Genomic DNA, 16,188 nt, shown 5'->3' with positions numbered 1-16,188 from the left:
TATTTCAACATTTGGACACTAAACTCTAACTTTCCTGAGCAGAGATGCATCCAGGCTGCTGTTACCATTGACTAAAGACCAAACCATTAGGCGATAATATACGTCTTATGATTTACAAGAACTGGAAAGTCTTGTCCTGGCTGCAATTCTGTCCTTAACACCTAATAACTCTAGTGACTGGCTCGTGCTTTCCATCAATGCTGGCCTCCTAACACAAACACACCTACAAATGGCTTTCAGACACAAACACTCAGTCCTTCAGTTTAGGGCTGGGCGATATGGCCTTCTATAAATACCGCGATATTTTTAGGCCATGTCACGATACACGATATATATCTCGATATTTTGCATTACCCTTGAATTAACACTTTGATGCACAAAATCACACCAGTATGATGATTCTATATGTCTACATTAAAACATTCTTGATCATACTGCATTAATATATGCCAATTTTAAACTTTCATGCAAAAAAGGGGATATCACAACTAAGTCAAAGTTGACATAACTGTATTTATTAAACAGTGAGTGGCTCAAACATAAAATTGTCAACAGAAAGTGCACGTTCTGTGCAAAATTGTCACAGAGACATTTCAAAACAAGACATTAGTGCAGGATGCAACTCACATGGCATTTCAAAACACAAAATTAAAGTGCACTTTTTGTACATAATGCCACTACAATATTTTAAAACAAATAGTGCCCTTTTGTGCATGTTGTCATTAAGATGACATTTCAAAACAACACTAAATTTAAGTGCACCTTTTGTGCATAATGCCACTAAGATATTTAAAAAAAAAAAAAAAAAAAAAGTCCGCGAGTTTATCGGTATGGTCATTTTCAACACCGCAAAGACTACAAGCTGCGATATATCGAGTATATTCGATATATCGCCCAGCCCTACTTCAGTTATCTGCAAACCTAAAAAACGCTATTTGTTTTGACGCAAAATCAAGTGCCTTTTGCAGCTTACTGTAAAATATGCATTCTACTCTATCTCGGATCAATCCCAGCTTTCATTTGTTCTACCAAGTCTCTTCAGCCGCACTAATGGACTCTATCACAGTGGGACACTTCCAGTAAATTCTACACCACAATAACCTCTGCTCTTAGAAGGTATCTAACATTTACAATTGATTTGTAATTGGGGGGGGATGTCGGCAAGCAGCACCCATTGTTAGTTTAATAATAAATGCTGAAACCAGGGTTGATAATAATGTGTAATTGTAATTTCAAAAATCTGTTGCTGTCGTATTTGTAATTAAATTTTAATTGACTTCAGATTAATGACTTTATAATTTTAAGTGCAATGAAAATTCTTTAAATATTGTCAATTATAATTTAATGCAAACCTGGGGAACCATGTTACAGTTCCATGTACAGATCTACACATATATAGTTAATTATTAAAATGTTTCATATCAAGCTTACCCACATTTTACCATTTAAAAATAATATATAAAGCGAGGGGTGTACTGACATAAAAAAGGCTGAGACGCCAACACCAAAAATATTAAAACTTATATTTCCATTGATTAGGAAGTCTAACAATGTGACCAATAGGTAGGAAATAAATTAGATGATAGATATTTTGTTTTTGGTGTATTTTAAAGCTGATTGAAGACAAGAGATGCTAATGTAAATTTAAAATAAGGTGAACTTTTATTAGGTTATGTATTTCAGGCTCAATGATTGTGAATTTAGTCATAATAGGACAAAAATAATTGTAATTGGAAAAAGTGCTGGTCGCTGTAATTGAGTTGTAAATGGACATTGGTAATCAGAAACGTAATTGTAAATGAAAAATGTAATTGACCCCGACCTGGCTGAAACAACTTTAATTGCAAATATGGGTAAAGTTAAAACATTTTAATGAACTTTCATCACTTTCTTTTTTTCACCCAGTATGACTGATTGTGGTCACATTCTATTCTTAAAGACCACACAATGTCCCAGTGGCATGTGACTGTTGGAGTCAAAACATCTAAATAATGCATTAGGTTCTGCGTCTCAGCAGTGTGTCGGGGGCACAAGTGCTTTTTATTATCCCGCAGATTCTCAGAGGAACATCAATTCACAGAAATATCCGTGTCGCATCAGCTTGCTTTTGAACCTGGTGCAGGGAGATGTTACATAACATTGTTTTTTCTACCACATGCAAAGTTTTCCTTTTTAACTTTCTTAGTCACATACTCACCATAGTCTGCCCTGGGGAGCCACTTTCATGCACAATCAATAAGAGAGCTCCATTAGTGTATGAGGGTGGAGCCATTACTGCCTTAATAACAGTCCAGTTCTGTGTTGGCCTGCTGCAAAAACTCTGCCGTGGTTAGACTAACCTGTCATTAATAGCAGAGCACAGCAATAACTGTTGACTGAAGTTGTCATTGTGCTATAATAGCTGACTGTAATCCCTGAAGATGACATATGTGCTTGTGTTGAATAAACATGCTGTTGGTTTTTGGTAAAATTATTATTGCTATAGTTGGATTGTAATTTAAATGCTGTTATAAGTCAGTAATCTATTTGATTAAGGCAACAACAAGTAATAAGAAACTGAAAAGGGTGAATAGTAGGGCTGGGCAATATGGACCAAAACTCCTATCTCAATACTTTTTCTCAAAATGACGATATAAGATATAAATCTCTATTTTTAACTCAATAAAATCTTGCCAGAAAAGCAATTCTGGGTTAAATAATCTGATGCAAAATGCTGCACACACACATTTATTAACAAACGGCTGCACAACATGTCACTTTTGTTTTTTCTCTACCAAGGGACAGCATGTGTGAGTGAGTTCTATAGTGTGGATTGTTTAGGGGAAGGTCTAGGTTAGGATACACTAATCAATCCATGTAACTGTGCTTTTCATGTTGTTCTGAGAAGTAAAGAAAGTAGCAACTCCTAAAATGAGTGTTTTATTCCAAAATAAGCTAATAAATAAAAATGTACCGCTATGGGCGAAATTGTAATTTTCACCAAATTAAAAATCTCCATATAGCTTGAATCTTGATATATTGACCAGGCTTAGTGAATAGAAGACATTTTTAAAGCACTGTTTTTTTTTTTTTTTTTTTTTTTTTCAACACTCCTCACATACTGTGGCTAGCCTTTGCTAAATTGGGTACTCCAAGTTTTTGTTACTCAATACCGTCGTTCTACAAAGAGTAGATGCTTATTCTAAATCCCTGCTCTGGTTTTAGGCCTCCTTTGTTATTTCTCCCTCAACTTTGAACTTTAATTGTTACAATTTCCATGGCAATTGGCATTACCCTGGCTGCAATTTGCAGTGCAAGGAAAAAGTCACTATATTTTCCAGGAAACTGCAATGTTTCAAAAGATTAAATGAATGAGATGTTGGCCGATTTAGAAATGCTCCATTTCCCATGTTGGTAAACTGCCAGCTGAGCTCTTTTCATAGCTTCAAATGTTGAGGCCCCATTACGATTTTGTTTTTCTCTTTTGATGTCTTTACACTGCTCTCTAGCCAGGCAGTTATGGAACAAAGATTTTGCAGAGTATTTTCATCTTTAGGCCCATATTTTGTTTAGATTGGTAGATGGTTCTTCGTATACCACATAGGAGTTGGAAATATAAACTCTGCTTTGAATATTTATTCTATTTTACATTAATCACTGCAATGTTTTGTCAAATTTTAGTCTTATTGGACATTTAAGGCTGTGCCACACATCTGATATTTAGTTACTGACCTCAAACTCTTCCTTTTTTCTGCTGTATATCAAGCAAATTATGCATACCTGAACTAAGTGATACATCAGCCTAAGACATTTCTTTCTCCTTTTGCTTTTTTTTTAGCTAGATGGTCCGGTTCCAATGCCCACATGCCTGCTAATGGTTCTTTTAGCATAAAACTGTGGTTAGTGCGGCTACATGGCCTTGTCCTTTTATGTACAATTTATTATGCCATCATTATATCACATCCAGCACAGTCGAACTACAAAAGCCAGCCTTCACTGTGCAGTAATGAGGCTTTTACGTCTTAGACCACTGAGGTTCATACTGACCCCGACAGGCAAGCAAAACCCAACAGAAGCAAGAGTTTTCATTATCCTGTAGTAACTACTTGTCCAGCCAACATCATTTGGCCTCTCTTAAATCTTCCTAAATGTTTTTTTAGCTCATGTTTTTGTCATCCAACAAATCAACTTTAGGAACAAAATGTTCCATTGCTGCTAATACAACCCACCCACTAGCAGGTGGCATTATTATACACTATTCATTCAATTAAAATCTAAAAGTCCTGTGGAACTTTAAGATGTGAATTGCGGGAGTGATAGTATCTTAAGGACGGGGAGAACTTAAGTAGTCTTCCAGGGTTGTAAATTTGAAGGTGTAAAGTTAAGGGAGATTAAAAGCTATACATTTGAATTAAAGAAAAATACTGAAATGCATTGCATGGACCTTCTTTTGAACCTTGCAGTTATGTTTTTATTTAGTTTCCTTCCTTATTTTAAAGAGCCTATATCATGCTAAATCACCTTTTTTGAGCTTGTAACCTTGTTACAATGTAAATTCTTTATCAAAAACACCCCCAAAGTATGATTGGGCTTCCTCTCTGCGTCTCAGAGAAATTCTCACTAATCCTGCTCTCTGAGCTGCTGCTGCTGAGCGAGGCATGAAGTATGAGTCTATAGACAGGGTTACTCATGAATATGCACAAGTAGGCCGCAAAACAGCCTGTTTATAGAACTGCTCAGAAAGTGACTTTTCAGAGGGCTAAAACTCTGGAAAGCAGGTGAGTTTGGGAAAATAAACTTGCGGTACTTTCTTGTATAAAAGCACACTTTTTCTTTTTCTTTTTTTTTTTAAATTGCGAATCAGTTTCGTTTTAAAATACTTTTAACAGTACATCTTCAGAAAAATTCACAATTTGGCATTCTAATGAAGTTGAAATATCCATTCAAGTGCAATGGCATTGAAATTTGTGTAAATCATCTCCTTCCTGGTGCAATGTAATCATTGTATAAAAACAGCGAGTAAACTTGTAGAAAGTGTCTCTTCAAGACATTTTGGCTTTGGTCCTATTCCACACAAAGCAAATAAACTTGTTGGTGATTTCATGATAGAAGTCAAAACTGGAAATCACTGGAAATCCTGTACAATGTAATACAATGCATAACTTAACTTTGTTTTAAGGTAATTCCAACAATTCTCAGCATTTGATGAGATTTTTCCCCCACCTGGTTCGTATATTGGGGTGTAATTTAAATGCTTTCTAGGTTCTGTATGTTTTTTTTTGTTTTTGTTTTTCAAAAGAGTTATCTTTTTGTTTCCAACATACATAAAATACTTAAATTATTATACTGTGACCATTTGTACATTATTTAAATTCCCATTTTGCAACTGCAAAACAATGTCACCTGCCCTACATTGCTTCATTCCTGTGAGAATTGCAATGACAAGTAGTGTGTATTTACTTTGCCAAAGATCTCATTACCCACACGTTCCCTGTTGTTCATGTTTCAAATTGGAAACAAGTGATTATTCTACTATAAACATCAGACATAGGTAAATTACTGCTCATGCCTAAGTAAAAACCATCTCTAACATATAGAGCAAACGCTCATTAAATTCACATTTAATCATGATGTTCAATGTCAAAAAATATCACATCTTTTGAGTGTCCCAGAGTTTACTGGCAGAACTATAATTAGCTTCTCTCTTTTGGTTGCCTGAGCAACAACATATTTCTGTTCGTGTACGCTTCAATATTTTTAAATTGTGTTCACTTTGTGTGATCGCATTTGTCTTGCATTGTTCAGCTGTGTGGCATCAGATATGGGGTTTTGTACTGACCTGTACCTGACCTAAGACTAAGTTTTAGTTTTTTGTTTTTTGTTTTTTAAATCAATGTTTCTGTAATAGAGGAACAGGTGTTTTTTAACAGAAAAGTTAGTTACAGCACAGCGAGTCCTCTCTAGTAATCTTAAAGCAGAACTAAGTAACTTGCGCTTAGCGCTCCCCCTAAAGGTCCCTTTGGTTATGTTACTGTTGTAAAAACTCTGCACCCCCCCACCACCTGCCCCACCCCACAGGTACATGCTCACTTTTGCTACCCCAGGACGGTAGAAGAAGGATATCATATCTGAAGAGGTGGGTACTATCAATATGCCTTCCCTAAGTTAATTTGTGTTTGAGCCCTCTGTTGGTCCAATTCACATTTTTTTTTAACGGACAAAGGTCTTCTTTGCCTTTTTTTTGCTGTCTCCACCATGATATAAGTTTAAGAAAAGTTAATTTGTAGACGACCGTGAGCAGCCACGGGGCTGGTCATCAGTCTAGCATTAGTGTGTATTGGGCTGTCGTAAAGCAGTACCACTTGCCACGAGAACAGAGCTGCAAGACTGGAACTGGTCCGGAGGCAGGGAAAGTTGCAATCGTAGTTTTCTGGCCAGAGACAACAGGGGGAGATAAAAGACCCCGTAAACACTTGTATTACCCTCTGAGGAATACGGGTAGGATTCATTAAGGTGAAAAAGTTCCTTTGTTCTGCTTTAATTGATTGCTGTGCTTTATTTCAGTGGGTAGAGTCTGGTATGAACTTTAATTAGTGCACTGAGGAAGCCAACAGTTGTTCTTGCTTGGCAAGCTGTGATAAGATGCACTTTAATGAATACCTGACGTTTTTTTCCCTATGGACCCTACAGGTATTAACACTGAAATGAGACGGAGCGTAGGCATAATCCGTGAGAGGCAGCAGCTTAGCTTAAAGCACCTGGAGCTGGAATTTGCTTAGCTTCTTCCTTCCTTCTGTTCAACAGATTTGCTTGTTATTTTATTTGAGTATTGCATGGATTACAGAAATGTGCCCTATTAAAAGCATCTTAACCAAACCTTTTTAATCACCTCAAATAATGTATCCTGCATGTTGCAGCTTTTTACGAAGCTACTTTTTTTTTTTTTTTTTTAAGAGCTTTTTATCTGCCATTTATGGTATGTGAAATGTGTCGTGTGTATGTGGTCTTAACAGCATTATATTCTGTTCATAGCGCTTACACTCTGTTACAAAGGAATTTCCGAATGAAAAAATAAAGTTAATTGAATTGAATTTGTAATAAACAAAAGGCAACTTCAAAACAACATATTGCTTGAAGCAGGGTTTCCCCCAGTACTTACTTCATAGGCCTGGTGGGCCGCCAGGCTTTTCTTGCCCCCCCCTCGCCAGGCTAAGCATCTCTTGTTTAATTATTTTAAATAGTTTTTTTTTTTTTTTTTTTTTTTAACGGTTTAACTGTCTTTTCCAAGCTGTGGATGGAGCTGAATGTTGTTTTTTCTGAGAGTGGCTCATCCCACCTTCTCACCACTTCATGAAAGGAAAAGACTAGTAAAAAGTACACGACTTACTGTCCTTAAACCACAAAGGGCCACAGATGTACTTATGGTCAGATTGAACACTTTTGTCGAAGGATAAAGTAAAAACACTAACACTAATGGAGTGACCCATATGCACAAACATGTTTTATTTATTGTAATTTGCCCCAAGCCAAATTTAGGATTATAGCAACATAGAGCAAACAATTGTACGATTTGCCATTCGATCAGTTGATTAATCATTTTAAATAATCGATGACTAGTCGACTAATAAAATAGTCTTTAGTTGCAGCCCTAGACTCTAAGTATTGTGATGGCAGCAAGCAAAAGTAACCAATAATGTATATACAGTACACTGAAATAACTATTATGAAAATAAGATTCACTAGGATTTAGTAAAAATAATTGAGATTTTTTTTTTTAATTGTATTTTTTGTTTGTTAAAACGTTAAAAAATTGTGCCTTTTTGTAACTCTATGTTGAAGTATCGTTAATAAGTGGCTTATAATAACACAAAATAGAAAACACAAAATTTCTAAGTTCCTGTCAACTTTGAAATTAATTTTTTTACATAAACATGATGAGCCGCCGATGGGCTTCTCTACCACCAGGTTTAGCAAGTTTTCTGGGAGATATCCTGACTTAAAGCAAGTCTGTTTGTTTTTATTTTTAGGTAAAAACTGTCATCATAAACTTACGTATAATTGTGTAAAAAAAGAGAGAAAAGGATATAAAAACAAAGGGAAGATGTTACGGAAAATGCAGTGCAGAGCTGGCTCAACTGAAGTAAGAATTCAACCTGTTGGGTTAAAAATAGCTTTGATGAGCCCTGCTACACACACACACGCGCACGCACGCACGCAGAGACACACCAACCCAGCAGGGATTCCCATCAAAGCTGCCGTCACCCATCGTGACCTTTTTTATTTGAGTTGTGTTCACACTCGCGCTCTCAACCTCATTCACAACCTCTCTGTGCAATGCAAACAATTCCCCTGCCCTCCTACACTAAGCAACTCCACTCTACACTGATACACACACACACACACACACACACACACACACACACACACACACCCGTTTTTATCACACCCTGAGGACCAATGACAGAATGGTGTCTTATGGGATCCACCCTTTCTGAAGGTCATACAGATCTGATTTTAACTTCTAAAATCATGAAAAATTTAAGGGAACACACAAATCACTTGAAACCTTAATTTTCGGTCCCCACGGGGAAAATCGGTCCCCACGGCGTGAGTGATATTTCAGGAGGTGGACCCCACCAGGGTAGAAAAACCAACACACACACACACACACACACACACACACACACACACACACCATAATCTTAGGAGAGTGACTGATATTGGCCACATTAGCAATAGAGCTTAACTTCCCCTTTAATTCAGAATGAAAGTTAAATCCTCCTTAAACTGACCTTGTAAACACTTAATTCCGAATTAAACCTAAATCTGAATTAGGTGGCTGGTTTATTCAGGTTGGACTTCTGAGTTAAATAATTACTCGATCTTTCAAATGCTTAAATCCATTTTAGGTTAATTCCGGTCGTTCTGCGCATACTCGTCCAGTTTCGATGATGCACGGGAGATGACATAATCCAAGATGGGGGCCTTGACTCAAGTCCTGACTATTTATTTGATAAGAATCTTACAAGACATGGAAATATAAAAAGAGTGGATGGACAGAAGCATAAAAATGCGAACCCAGCCGGAAAGCTTTCATATCTAAAATATACTTCCAGTTATTGTCAATTGATGGCCACTCGGGTTCCAAACCTCGCATTGCTTGGGAACAGGAGTTGGGTGTTCAGTTTACAGATCGGTTGTGGGATAAGGCCATCAATAATATACGTTTGAGCACACCCTGTGCTAGGCTGGGATTAGTACAATTTAAAGTTCTGCACAGCGTTCATTTATCAAAATCTCGGTTATCCCGAATATACCCTAATGTTACAGATCAATGTGACAAATGTCAGGCTACCTCCTGTACTCTAAGCCATATGTTCTTTTCATGTCCGAGCTTACAGAAATTCTGGAACGACTACTCCACAATTATGTCACAAGTTCTGGGAAAATGCATTCAAATGGGTCCCTTCCTTGCTATATTTGGCCTTTCTGTTGATTCTTCTAATCTAAACCGCCTACAGTCAGATATATTGTCCTTTACATCTCTGTTAACAAGACAATGTATTTTATTCCTTTGGAAATTCCCAAAACCACCTTCAATTGCCTGCTGGCTTAGAGATGTTATATATTTTGTTAAATCTGAAAAGATAATGTTCTCTGTGAAGGGTGACGTTTGTTCGTAAATGGAAACCTTTCACGGACTACTTTAACTCTTTGAAAACCTTGCCCCCTGACTGACTCCCCTACATGATGCCAGTACCCACCGCACCTCCCCCTTTTTTTTTTTCTTTATTATTGTTTTATTAGCATTATTCGTGAAGGTTACCAATACAAATGCCACGGTTTTCTGCATTCTTGTAACCCAATCAACCATTCATCACAGTTAACCACTTGGACGTGAGACTTCACTTGGGTTAATTTATGTCAAATTTGTATTTTGATTTTATTTATTTATTTATTTTTTTTTGTTTTGTTTTTTTTTTTTTTTTCTATTGTATTAATTTATATACATTACTATTATATTTCCTGTCAGAGACACTGTTCTTGTTGTATGGCTTTTGTTTCAGGGCCTTGAGTTTTATGTTCATTGTAAAAGAAAAAAATGATGGGAAATATGTGTATTATGTATAATTTTTTGTATACCATTGTATTCCCAAATGAAAAAGATTAATAAAAAAAAAAAAAAAAATGCGTAAATATTACACGGACATCGGCAAGCGAAGTGGGCTTCATCTGGCACATGAAGCCCTGCACCGGGACGGGTGATACTAACATCCGGAAACATTTCAGAGACATACCGGAGATGAAGACGGGCTGTAATATCAGCAAATTTATCATTGTACCGGTTGTTAGAGCTACTATCTTTACCAGAGAGCAAATTTTTATTCCCGTTTATTATTTTCCGTAATTTTACTAGGCTTTATTTACCGCCAGTTAGTTCCTATCTCCTTCTCCTGCTCAGCTAACAAAAGTGAAACCGATGGTTATTGTCAAGCTGCTGTTGCAAAACTACAATCTAAGTAAAAGTGAAATCAGTACTTGATATGTGGTCTTCTATGTTGTAGCTGAAAGTAAAAGATTTGTTCTGTGTTTTCCCCCGTCCAATCAGAATGCTTCCCAACCCCCAGATCTAAAGCCGAATTGAATAAAGCCGATAAACCTGTTTTCCATGTAAACCTCAATTTGGAATGACTATTTCCATGTAAACACGAATCAGAACAATTCCGAATAACTTAATTATGAATAATTATATCCGAATTAAAAAAAATAACATGCATTTGTGGCCATTGTTTTTTTAATTGATCACAATCTGCTGTATTCTGGGCAAATATCCTAATTTGTATCCAAAGTTGGCAACTTGGCGTATCGGCACATTGCCGCCTTCTTATATATATGTGTGTTGGTGTAGAATGCCCTAGTGAGTTTGGAGGTTGTTTTTTTCTCACCAGAGGAACAGACTAATGGTTTGATTGCATCCTCTCAAGTTTCAGGGGATTTACAGTCCCTGTGTTAGCTAGCAAGGATTAGAATAGATTCCTACCATGCATCTTCCCTCCATCTGAGTTTAGTTCATCGTCTGGTTTCTTTTATTCTGTAACTGATTCATTCATTGAGCATGCTTTCTTTGTGGCTTTAAAGTTGTCACAATTTTCCATTAAGGTATTGAAATCAGGTGTGTCTCACCAAAGATTATCGTGAGGTTTTTCTGATACAATAAAACTAGATACCCAAAACTGACAGACAAAATGAAACATGTAAGGAAAACTATACTAACTGCATTCTATTGCCAAATTGTCTAGGTTTTTGTTGTCATTTTGCCTAAATTTGTTAACTTCTTTTAGTTTGTTTCACCTCTAGTCACGATTCACGTCGTAGTCACAGGGAATTATTAGCTTTATGTCTCCCATATTGAATTATGTCTGTAAAAGTTGTCATGTTCTATCAGTCCACGTGTGTGACGATATGAGCAATAACCGTTGGGTGAGGGATGAGATGCGAGGCCAGACGTGCGCTCTGGCTGTGTGCCTCAGCTGGTCAGCACCGTGTTCCACATTAGCACTAACTCGGAGGATGACACGTATTGGGTTAAGTCACAGGAAGACGGATCAGATTAGTTTACATTAAGAATAGTCTTTGACTTTATCAAGATCAATTAGCGGAAAAAATATTTTTTCACATTGGAATCCTTATTGGCCTTATTAAGTTTTGGAGTTGGCGACTAGATCCGCCCATCTGACTTTTTATTTTTATTTTTAAAAACTTTTAGTGTGTACTACCATCAGGGTTGTAGTTGATTACATTTTTCCATTATAATTACCTCTTCAATTATCCATGTAACTAATTAACGTGATCGACTGTAATGTTTTCATTCGCCTATCCAATCAATGACGTCATTGTCGCGATGAAACTTTTTGTAGATGCACCCATTGCAGTGTTTTATCTCTCATTTACAGCAAAGAGTTGTTTGCTTTGCATGACACGGCTCACATTTGTGCACAAAGGCCAAAACCTGTAAGCTAACGGCAAAAATATCTCTGTTGGAGCGGAGCGGTTGAGCGCCGGACTTCTTCCACAGTCTACTGGCTCTGAAAAAGGGAACAGCGTCTGCTGTTAGTGTATGTGTGCGCTAGGGCTGTACGACTGACTAAAAACCTAATTAAGATTTTTCAGACCAATATTGTGATTTGATTTGAGATTTTTAAATTTGATACAGTTAAATGCATAAACTGCTCAAATGATGAGTAAAGGAAGTCGTGTTACTTAGACTTAGACTGTCAAACAACATATTCTTGCTCAATTTACCCCACATTAGAACAAAACGCATTAATCTACTTTCAAAAATATTTGGTTATATGTGGACAGCGCCCTCTTCTGGAGGATTCACAGTGTCTGTCTAAACACAAATATCTGCTTTATGGAAACTCAGACCTTTTTATCTGTTCCTGCTGAACCTGAGATCACAAGGCTCCACCGTTCTGATTGGTGAACATCACTCAAACGCCAGAGAAAAAAACCTGAGCCTCTTGAGGTTACATTATTGCTGTCGTCAAAACCTCAATAGCCCTAGTGCGCACCCTTGTTTTGTTTATTCTCCTGTTTACTTTCGCTTTAATACCAGTACTGGGCGGCAGTAGCTCAGTGTGTAGGGACCTGGGTTGGGAACTAGAGGGTCGCTGGTTTCTCATCTCTTGGTTACCTTGTTAGGCTTCTTTTCCCATGAAAATATTGGTATTAATATTTTTGGTGTGGGCGTCAAGAGAACTGAGGGGGTAACTTGATTTGAAATGAGTTTTGATAATTCACTACATATATGTGTAAGCAATAGAGCTGTAACATGATTCCACAAGTTAATTATCAAATGCCTTTAGTACATTTTAAATTATTGGGTTAATTAAAAAAAAAAAAAAAACATTTGAAAGCTTTTCCCAAATATCATAAAGAATTGTGATTATAATCGTGATTACAATATTAATAAAAAATAATCGTGACTGTCATTTTGGCCATCATCGTGCAGCCCTAAGCCCAACCCTGAATCCCATTCAACAGTCCCCTGGCACTAAGATGGAAATGTTACACTTTAAACAAAATCTAATTTACAAGACCCATTTATGAAACGTAACACTAGACTTGCAGTAACTTGATGCTTTTTAGTGTTTTTTTATATGCAGTCCTATATTTCAATAAGCTGACATGAAAGCATTATGTATAAAATAATGCAACATTTCTGTGTCTTTCCTCCTGCTTTCCCTTTCACTTTTTTACTTGCCCCTTTACTGTTTATCTTTTTTTGTTTCTTTCCATCTTTCTACCCATATTTTTATTTTATTTTTCCTACTTAATATCCTGCCTTTTCATTTGCCTCAGCACTGCAGCTTTACAGGCCTTAGAAGAATGCCAACCCCTGTTTATACTCCTCTTTCTTTCTCCCCCTCAACCTTTCTTGATGACTGGACTGTAGCATTATTGATTGCAAAGGGAGCTCAGATAGACCACATATCGATTGATCCACTTTAACACAGCTATGTCATTCATTCATAATGCTCGGGGCTGATGCATAAATAGCTGAAAACTGGTCGAGTCATATTGTTTCCTAAAAACACCAGGAATCCATTTAGGTTATTGACTTTTTTTCTTTTTTGTCAAAACAGTGCTTGACAAATTCAACACATAAGCCCAAATGTATCCATTAGTCTCAAGGTTGGATTACTTGCATAAAGCTTTATTCCATTTTGTTTAAATTCAGCCATCCTTCTCATGTGTGACACTGATTAATTTCAGATGAACTCTAAGCATGTTAACGGTCTTTGTTTCACTGTTTCAGCTGCTCCTTACACCTATAATTGCTGATGCAAAATGATTAAAAAAAAAAACTTTCAAACTGCCATATTTGTGAAATTTTTTACACCTTATGTCAGTCATGAGCAACTGGCGGCCCAGGGGCCACACGGGGCCCTTGGTCTAATTTTATGCGTCCCCCAAAGTAAATGGACAAAATGAGATAAAAATACACAAAACAAAAGTAACAATACATTAAAAAATACATAGAATTACGACATTGCATGAAAATGCAGTAAAAGACGAGAAAAACACAGAAAATACTCCAAAAACACCTAAAACTACTGCAAAAATGAGCAAAATGAGTAGCACACAAAATTACTTGTGGAAAAATAAAGAAAATTACAGAAAATGACTAAAGTACACAAACAAGAGGAAAATGTCAAATTATTTTGCAAAACGACAACAAAAACACACAAATTGCTCCAAAAAATGCAAAATGACAGTCATTTTATGTGTTTTTCTGTCATTTTGTGTGTCTGTTTACTGTTAGCCCACATTTTACATGAATGTTGAACACGTGGCCCTCCGATCAAACACATTTACGTGGCCCCGCTGTTATAAGTTGCCTACCTTTGCTTTACGTTATTTACATATGTGTATTGAGATTTAAGATGTATTGAGTTTTCTATTTATAGAAAAATTACAATATAGCCTATTTTGAGATATTTATTTTTTTGCTAAATTTGTATTAAAATACTTATTTTAGGAGTTGCTACTTTTCAGAACAGCATAAAAAAAAGTTGGATGAATTGCGGAGTGCGTCCTAACCCAGACCTTCATCTAAACAAGCCACACTACAGAACTCACTCACACATGCTGTCCCTTAGAGGAGAAAAAGACTAAAGTGGCACATATTGTGCTGCTGTTAGTTAATAAATGGGCCTGTGTGGCAATACACGTCAGCAAATGTAACCCAAATTGTATTTCTGGTAAGAATATATTTGAATTAAAAATATCGAGATTTATATCGTATATATCGCCATTTTGAGAAAAATATTGAGATGTGACGACTGGTTCATATCGCCCAGCACTAGTTGAAATATGTGGCTATTTCCATAGGAAACTGAAATAGGGTTGAACTATTTAGAAGAAAGTATTTTGTCAATTAAAATGAATAATGAATTCATCTTTTTCTATGCATATATAAGGTTGAACCTTGGCCATTACGAATCCTTCAAATCATATTTTAAGATGCTAAAGATGTGGCTTGAAGTAAAGAAAAAAAAAAAAAAGTATAAAAGGTCAATGTAGAGAATGTATGGCCTTCATAAAGTGTCACTATACTTAATTTGTGAATTTGGTTACTGTGACCTTGACCAGAGCGCTCTAATATTAGGCTGATGACGACAAGGCACTCCGGGTTATTGGCAATAATGAATGTGCTCCAGCAAATCAAATAGCCTTGTCATCAGACAAATCAAATAAAGATGAGGAAAGTGCGGGCCTCTTCATCCGAGCTGCATCATGTAGCTAATGATCGGTCCTGCAGTGACGAGCCCGGGAAAGGGACGCTGTGAGTAGCACTTGACAATGATTGCTTTGGTTAATCGGTTAAAATAACGGGTCCTTTCAACCTCTCAATGCATAATTTTCAGCTATTCTGCAGATGTTGTACATCGGGGAACATCTGTTCTTGGTTGCTCGCATGCTTTTCAACAACATTTCCACTTAAAATCGGATGAGCACATGATTATGTTCTGTTTTTTTAAATTGAAATCTGATTTATTTATTTATTTATTTATTTTTTTTATTGTGAATTATTTAGTTAATCCTATGATGGTACAGGATAGGCAAAAATGAGCCTTGGGGCTTCAGCCTATTTCTTTTTTGGTTGCTTTTTCAACAAATTTTGTTGTAAAAACATGATTTAAATTATTATTATTTAAAAAAAATTTTTTAAACGGAAATAAAAACATGCATTCATTCAATAATTGTCGTAAAAATTCTATAAAAATTGTCAATTATAATTTACTGCTAAACTGGGAACCATGTTACAGTTCTATGTATAGTTTTACTCACACGCAGTTAACAATTATTAAAATATATTTCATATCAAGTGTTCCCATATTTTACCATTTAAAATATATACATATATAAATTTAGAGGGATACTGACAGAAAAAAGGCTCAGATGCCCACACCAAAAATATTAATACCAATATTTTCATAGATATCTGTTATTAATGTATTTTCCAGCTGATTTATATACATATATGATATATTTATAGTGTCATGTCATTCCTCATTCTTGGAGAGCAGTGCACATTCATTTTGTCATTTTCTTTATTTCAGGCTTAGTAATTGTTTTTAATTGTCATTGAACTTTAGTAATTGAGAACGTAATTCTAATTGACTTTCTGAGGATAAAAAA

General features: G+C 36.1%; 1 protein-coding gene across 3 annotated transcripts in view; it reads left to right on the top strand.

Moving 5' to 3' along the window:
• LOC114468985 (cytoplasmic phosphatidylinositol transfer protein 1-like) overlaps nucleotides 1–16,188 on the top strand; it is a 66,778-nt gene that overhangs the window by 31,247 nt on the left and 19,343 nt on the right. The window lies entirely within an intron of this gene.

Source organism: Gouania willdenowi, chromosome 1 (assembly GCF_900634775.1).
Source record: "Gouania willdenowi chromosome 1, fGouWil2.1, whole genome shotgun sequence".
NCBI lineage: Eukaryota > Metazoa > Chordata > Actinopteri > Blenniiformes > Gobiesocidae > Gouania > Gouania willdenowi.
The sequence above is the reverse complement of the archived record's forward strand: the minus strand, read 5'-3'. Positions and strand labels throughout refer to the sequence as shown.